The 6283-nt window shown below is 41.5% G+C and overlaps 1 protein-coding gene across 1 annotated transcript in view; it reads right to left on the reverse strand.

Annotated features, from left to right (window-relative positions):
* The window catches only part of rps6ka1 (ribosomal protein S6 kinase a, polypeptide 1), a 57051-nt gene that overhangs the window by 49118 nt on the left and 1650 nt on the right, over positions 1-6283 (reverse strand). The window lies entirely within an intron of this gene.

Consider the following 6283-nt stretch of genomic DNA (forward strand, 5'->3'; position numbering starts at 1 on the left):
TTCTTATACATGAATAAATAAAAAGGAAATAAGGAATATTGATTTATTTTTATTTTATTTTCATGCCTTGTGTATGTATTGGCATTGGTATGTAGGTAAAATGTACAAACCTCTCTTCTTTCTTTCTGTATTTCTTTCTTCAGAGGCCATGAAGGGGCCATCATTTACACAGAGGGGCCAGTTATACGTCCATCATCCATGCACAGCTCCTGATTCAGTAAGGTGCACATTTAGGTCATTCCTTGTTTACTGTGAGCTCTATGGCTTTGAGCGAAGTCACATGAACCTGGACGGCAAAACAATAGACCAAGAAGGCGGCCAACACCGGAGTCTTCGTAGAAAGGCAGGTCATGTTTTCTTCGGTGAAGAGCCACAGCTTTTTAGATCCTCTTTCGAAAGAAGAAGAGCCAAGATAAGGGAACAAACGAGAGGCATATATTATGCAAATATGGGATTGCATAATATCTCAGAGTGATCCTAAAAGTTGAACCTGCGGGGAAATGCAAATAGTCTCTTCAGGTCTGCAGTGGCGCTGGTTTTTCATGAGAATACACTCTTTACCTTGAGATCCACTTCACCACTTCCTCTCTAGGCCCAACACAACCAGCACTGTTGCACAAAAAAACTTACATAACAGATTACACAATAGTTTTAAAGAACAGAATAGCACACACTAAAATACACCAGACTTTGGTTCGTGCCCGGAGCTGTTTGATTTTGGTGCGGACATTGCACTGAGGCTGCAGCAGCCTTTTCATTGACAACTGTTATGGTCTTTGTAATCTCCAGCGACATTAAACACCCCCTCCACCCTCATCACCTCTCCGCTTCATTCACTGCCGAGTGGATTTTTGCTCTTGGCCAGCTTTGGTTACTATTGGCAACTGGAGAGCATCAAACCGCCGCGCCGTAGGATCTGGATCAGATAAAAAATAATAATAATTGAATTCAAATTGGGATGAAGGAGTCATGGCATTTCCTGGACACTAAAATTTAAGTGGAATGGCAAATGGAGCTCGTGATTTGGTGCTTGTCTTACAAAGGATGTGTTGTCTATATGCAAAAAAATGCTGCCACTTGCTGCCACACTGGTAAAGCCTGTTTATCATACCAGTCCTGCCAATGCAAACGGAGCTCTGCTGAGGGTTTAAAAACATAGATATAATCTGCAGAGGGAAACACCTCCTGTCTTGTGTAATTGCTTATCATGTTCTTGACACATCTGTGGTCGTTGGACTTTGTATCCAAGCGGTTACTAAGCAACGCGTAGTCTGTTCACTACGGAAAATGTCATTCATTCACATATGGATGGTTTACTACAATTATCTTCCTGCAGAGCACATGCCTGTATTTCCCTGCATGCATCCCTATGCATGATTCATGATTTTTGATTTCATGCTAAATGTGCACGACGCATTTCCACACATATCAGAAGAAGAAAGTCCAAGCGAGGGTAAAAAGGAAACTGTCTCCCTCTTCCCTTCATACCACCCAATACTGACAGGGGGGTGGTCACAAGATGAGAGTGTCCCACCTAGGGGAGGGTCATGCATCACATTCATATTGTGGTTATAATATTCAAAGTCAACATCGTCCCAAAGCTCACATCAAACCATCGATCTGTCTCCATGATGGATAAGCAGCTGCTGAAGGGGGAACTCATAATGATCTATACTGGTGTTTGTTATTTAGTGAAGCTATGACCCCTCCTCTCCTCTCCTCTCCTCTCCTCTCCTCTCCTCTCCTCCCTCCTCCCTCCTCTCCTCCCTCCTCCCTCCTCCCTCCTCTCCCCTCCCTCCTCTCCCTCCTCTCCTCTCCCTCTCTCTCTCCTCCCTCCCCTCCTCCCTCCTCCTCCTCCTCTCCTCTCCTCTCCTCTCCTCTCCAAGGATGCCAGCAGATTAATGCTGGACATTTTTCTTCACCGCTAACGGCTCCTCCTGTGCGATATGATGAACAGCCGACTTTAAGTTTGATCCTTGGGTAAAAGTCAAGGAGTCTTATGAAAACAATTTATAGGGATGAATAAGAAAAGATGATCCAACGGGATAAAAAATCTTGCCAAGAGGCCTGGAAATCAAAAATAAAATCAATACAATCGTAAGAATGAAACATACTCTGGTAAAAATGAAGGTACAGTGATACCGGTCGACGTTCTCTGTATAGTGCATTGCTATTCAGGCTGCAGGGATTCTCCTCTTCTATTCATGGCGCTCCAGTGACAACAAGGATGACAGAGATTACTCAGAGGTGTCTCCCGTCCATGGACTCCAGGGAAACCCCACCCCCACCTTTGACTAGAAGTAAAGCATCATGGGAAATATGACTCATGCACCCTGACTTGTTAGCGTACTGATGCAGAAATGAATCTGTTTGTTGTGGAGCTGTCAGACAGATACTTTGACTGAGCTGTGACAAATGAGACGGAAGCAGGTTCGGTCCCGAGACGACAGACTGCAAATGAGATAAACGGATGCCAAAGATTACGCCGCTGTTTGACCTCATTTTGAGCTGGAGCTGAAACCACAGAGGTGGAGGTGATGGAGAGAGATGCAGAAGGGCAACGAATAAATAAAACAATCTAGTTCCCTCCTCTTTAACAGCACACAGCAGGAAAAAGTGCGATCACAATGCAAATACATGCACATTGCAATGGTGAGATTGCAGCTGGTAAAACAGCAAATCAAAATTCATCTGTTCATTTATTAAGCTTTGTGTTTTCAGGTCGTCTGTTGCTACCTCCATATACGTACCATTTTTGTGAACACGATATTTCAAGAAGGCCAAGAGGAAAGTTCCTCAAATTTTGTTCAATTGTTCAATTTGACTCAAGGATGAACTGATTTGATTTTGGTGGTCAAAGGTGAAGGTCGTTGTGACCTCACAAAGCACTTTTTCTTAACCTTGTGAACGTAATATCTCAGGAACATCTCTAGGGAATCTTTTCAAATTTGGTACAAATGTTCACTTGGACTCAAGGATGAAATAATTACAATTTGGTGGTCGAAGGTCAAAGGTCAATGTCATGTAACTTGTGAATGTGATATATCAGGATCACCCAGAGGGAATTTGAGCAATTTGGAGGTCAAGGATCAAGGTCATAGACATGTTATCTTACTAATGCCTTCAGAGAATCTTTTCAAATGTTAAATTAGATTCACGGAATAACTGATTCTATTTGAGTGGTCAAAGGTCAAGGTCACGGTGGACTTATGAGACGTTTTTTGCCTTTTAAACATGACATTTCAACTCTGCCTTTAGGGAATTTCTTCAAATTTTGACCAGTTTTCACTTAGACTTAAAGATGAACTGATTAGATTTTAGTGGTCAGAGGTCAAAGGTCATGGTGACCTCATATGAGTCTCTAAAAAATATATATATCAAGACTGAGACTTCACTGGTTGGTGGAAGGATACAAGGGCAGGGCAGTAATTCTAGTTTTCCTTTATTTTCCTTCTGTGAATTGAGTGTTGTTGAGGGTATTTCTTTTATTTCTGTGCTTAATTTTATTCTCCACTATTTGCTTCTATATTTCAAATGTGATATAAATTAGAAATAGTACAATGTCCTTAGTTACCGCATTTACAAAGCTAGGTGAATTTAAATCCTAAATGCACACTCCCTAATTATTGGGCCTCTGAGGGCCACATAATAAGATAATAGAGAAAAGTGGAAGAAATAATTTGTTTCTGTATGTTGGAATAACTTTCATATAGCAAGAAAAAGATTCAAATATAAATGTTTATTATTATTATTTTTCTGCTTTACTGCATCCTCCAATTACTACCCACCATTGTAAGGATGAGTACACCTGAAACGCACCAAAGCAGATTAAAAACAGTTTTAATCTGACCTGGGCAGAACAGTTTCAGTTTATCTCTCAAACTAAATGTTTAGCTAATCCAAGGGATTACTTTGTTGATGCAACACAGGCGCTAGTAAGTGACTCCACTTGAAAACAAATAGGGCTTCATCCCAGCACTTAAGCAGTACACTGGATGTCGCTGAAGTACAGTACAGATAAATCCAGGATGTAAATGCCAATGGAAATGCTATTCTCTCTAACAGTATGAGCTTTATACAGTAAATTTCATCTCAGTATGTTTTATTTGAGTTCTATATTTAATAGTTTGAGTGGGTCGGGTTTCAGCAAGAGCACTTTCAGACCTTTCATAGTAATTCTTCCATAGCTGAGCTGAACAAGCGCATGTCTGCAGTGCACAGATCAAGCCATCCATGGAGCTGCAGCACAGAACAAATTAATTAGCTGCTTGATCGTGGAGCACGGCTAATTATACAGCCTCCGCGGACCGACTGTGGCAGGGGGAAGATGATATCATAATGATTCCAAAACGCACTCAGGGTCCGCGCCTTACTGAGATGACGAACAAACTGTGTTATTGTATTTCAAACATCAGAAGAATTATCATTTGTCACAGAAATGGCTGTCGGGACATTGTGGCTGCAGAGGGTATTATTGATCTATGAGAGACAAAAGAGAGTGAGGAGGGAGAGAAAGGAAGACAGGAGATGTTCCAATACTGTTACCAACATCGAAAGGGCATCACCGAAAACGCAAGTCTGTGTACTGATCCGATACCATGTCTTTAAGGTGTAATAGTGTCACCCAGATAAAGCTTCAACTTCTTCACTAGTGTAAAAACAGTACATGACAGTGGCAGTGTAAAGCGACGATAGCGTAGTGTTAGCCAGAGCTCGCTAAAATATCAGCAAGTTGGCAATATTTCATGCTGGAAAGTCCCCACAAGTGTGTGTATCATATTCAGGTTCCATGGGTGGCACTTAACACAAATCACATGTTATTTGCATAGCCCATATTACAAATGACAGTTTGCCATGGGGCTAAACAATCTGCAACATCCTCTGTCCTTAACCCTCGATAAGGGGGAGGAAAAATAACAAAAAATAGATAGTGTGAAAATCTGGGAACAAAAACAGGAGCCTCAGGGAGCATAAAAAAGGTATTTTATTTTGATAAACTGTGGCTGCACTTTAACAGCTGTTTAAAGGAAGTAATTGTTGTGTCTTTTTTTTTTTATAGATTTATTGATTTGTTTTGTCTATCAGCTGTCAAACTAATAAAATAAGTTGTATGACATTCATTCTCTGTGTGTATTTGTTTTTCAAAGGGTTTAACCTGAGCCAGGCCATACAACAATACAACAGTGATAGCAATCATCACTTCCATACAGGGTTAGTAGCCCACAGTATATTATATTGTTGTTGTTTTTTTTATAATGCGCTGGTATTGGGTCGTTACTTGGTATCGCAAAGTAAAATCTAACATCGTAACATCTCTAGTTTGTTTTTAAATGCAGTATCGTTCTTCTTTATCACAGCAACAGCTCCTAATGCAAACCTGCATCTGCGTACTCCATAAACCTGACTGTAGTAATAGCACAAGCAGCGTGTTGTGGCTTGAATCTGTTTCTCTGGTATTTGGGCTGGGCGAAGAGTCAGGCCGAGCACGCGGTCGTTAGAGAAAACCACCACTGAGATCAAGTTCAGCACAGACGAGCTATAGCAACACGTCGCCATGGAAATAGATCAAGACGGTGTAAAGTACTGGATCGCTGCAAGTCAATAAGTGTGTCCGGATTCAGACGTTTTTTTTTCTCAGCTCCCTCTCACAGTTTCAGCAGATAACGTCTGGACTCAGCAGAAAATCAATGGCGATTTCATCAGCGTTCACAATCACTAAAACTCATCTCCACTATACCCCAGTCTGGAGGCTTGCAGTAGTATTTATAAACTGCAGGGTTTTTTTTGTTTAGTGTGCACTTTATACTTTGAAACACACATATTTCATACAGACTTCCTCATTTCAAATAAACTGAAGAGATTTGTATGTGCTGCAACAGGTTTTCTCTAAAACATTTGAAGATATCGGCATGAAGCATATCCACCACACACATGGGGACACGGTGCCATTTCGCCTGCTGAGATACAAATGCGACTTTCCCCTCCTCAGTCTCCTTCCCGTGGTTGAAAGAGAATAACAGCAGGGGGTGCCAGATGAGGGCAGTTCTTTTTATGGCCACGGCTCTTTCATCAGGTGTTGACCTTTGCCTCTGGAGTGGGGGGCTTTCAACATCAGATTTGCAGTGAACTGTATAATATGAGGCACGAACAATGATCGCCAAATGAAGCAGAGACTCCACAGCTCATTCACAAAGTTCGCACACTTCAATAATCATAAGCGTGAATGGAGTAACAGATGGATCAGCTGCACACATGAATTCAGAAGTGTTGTTATGACTCATCG

This window comes from Hippoglossus stenolepis, chromosome 10 (assembly GCF_022539355.2).
Source record: "Hippoglossus stenolepis isolate QCI-W04-F060 chromosome 10, HSTE1.2, whole genome shotgun sequence".
Lineage (NCBI taxonomy): Eukaryota > Metazoa > Chordata > Actinopteri > Pleuronectiformes > Pleuronectidae > Hippoglossus > Hippoglossus stenolepis.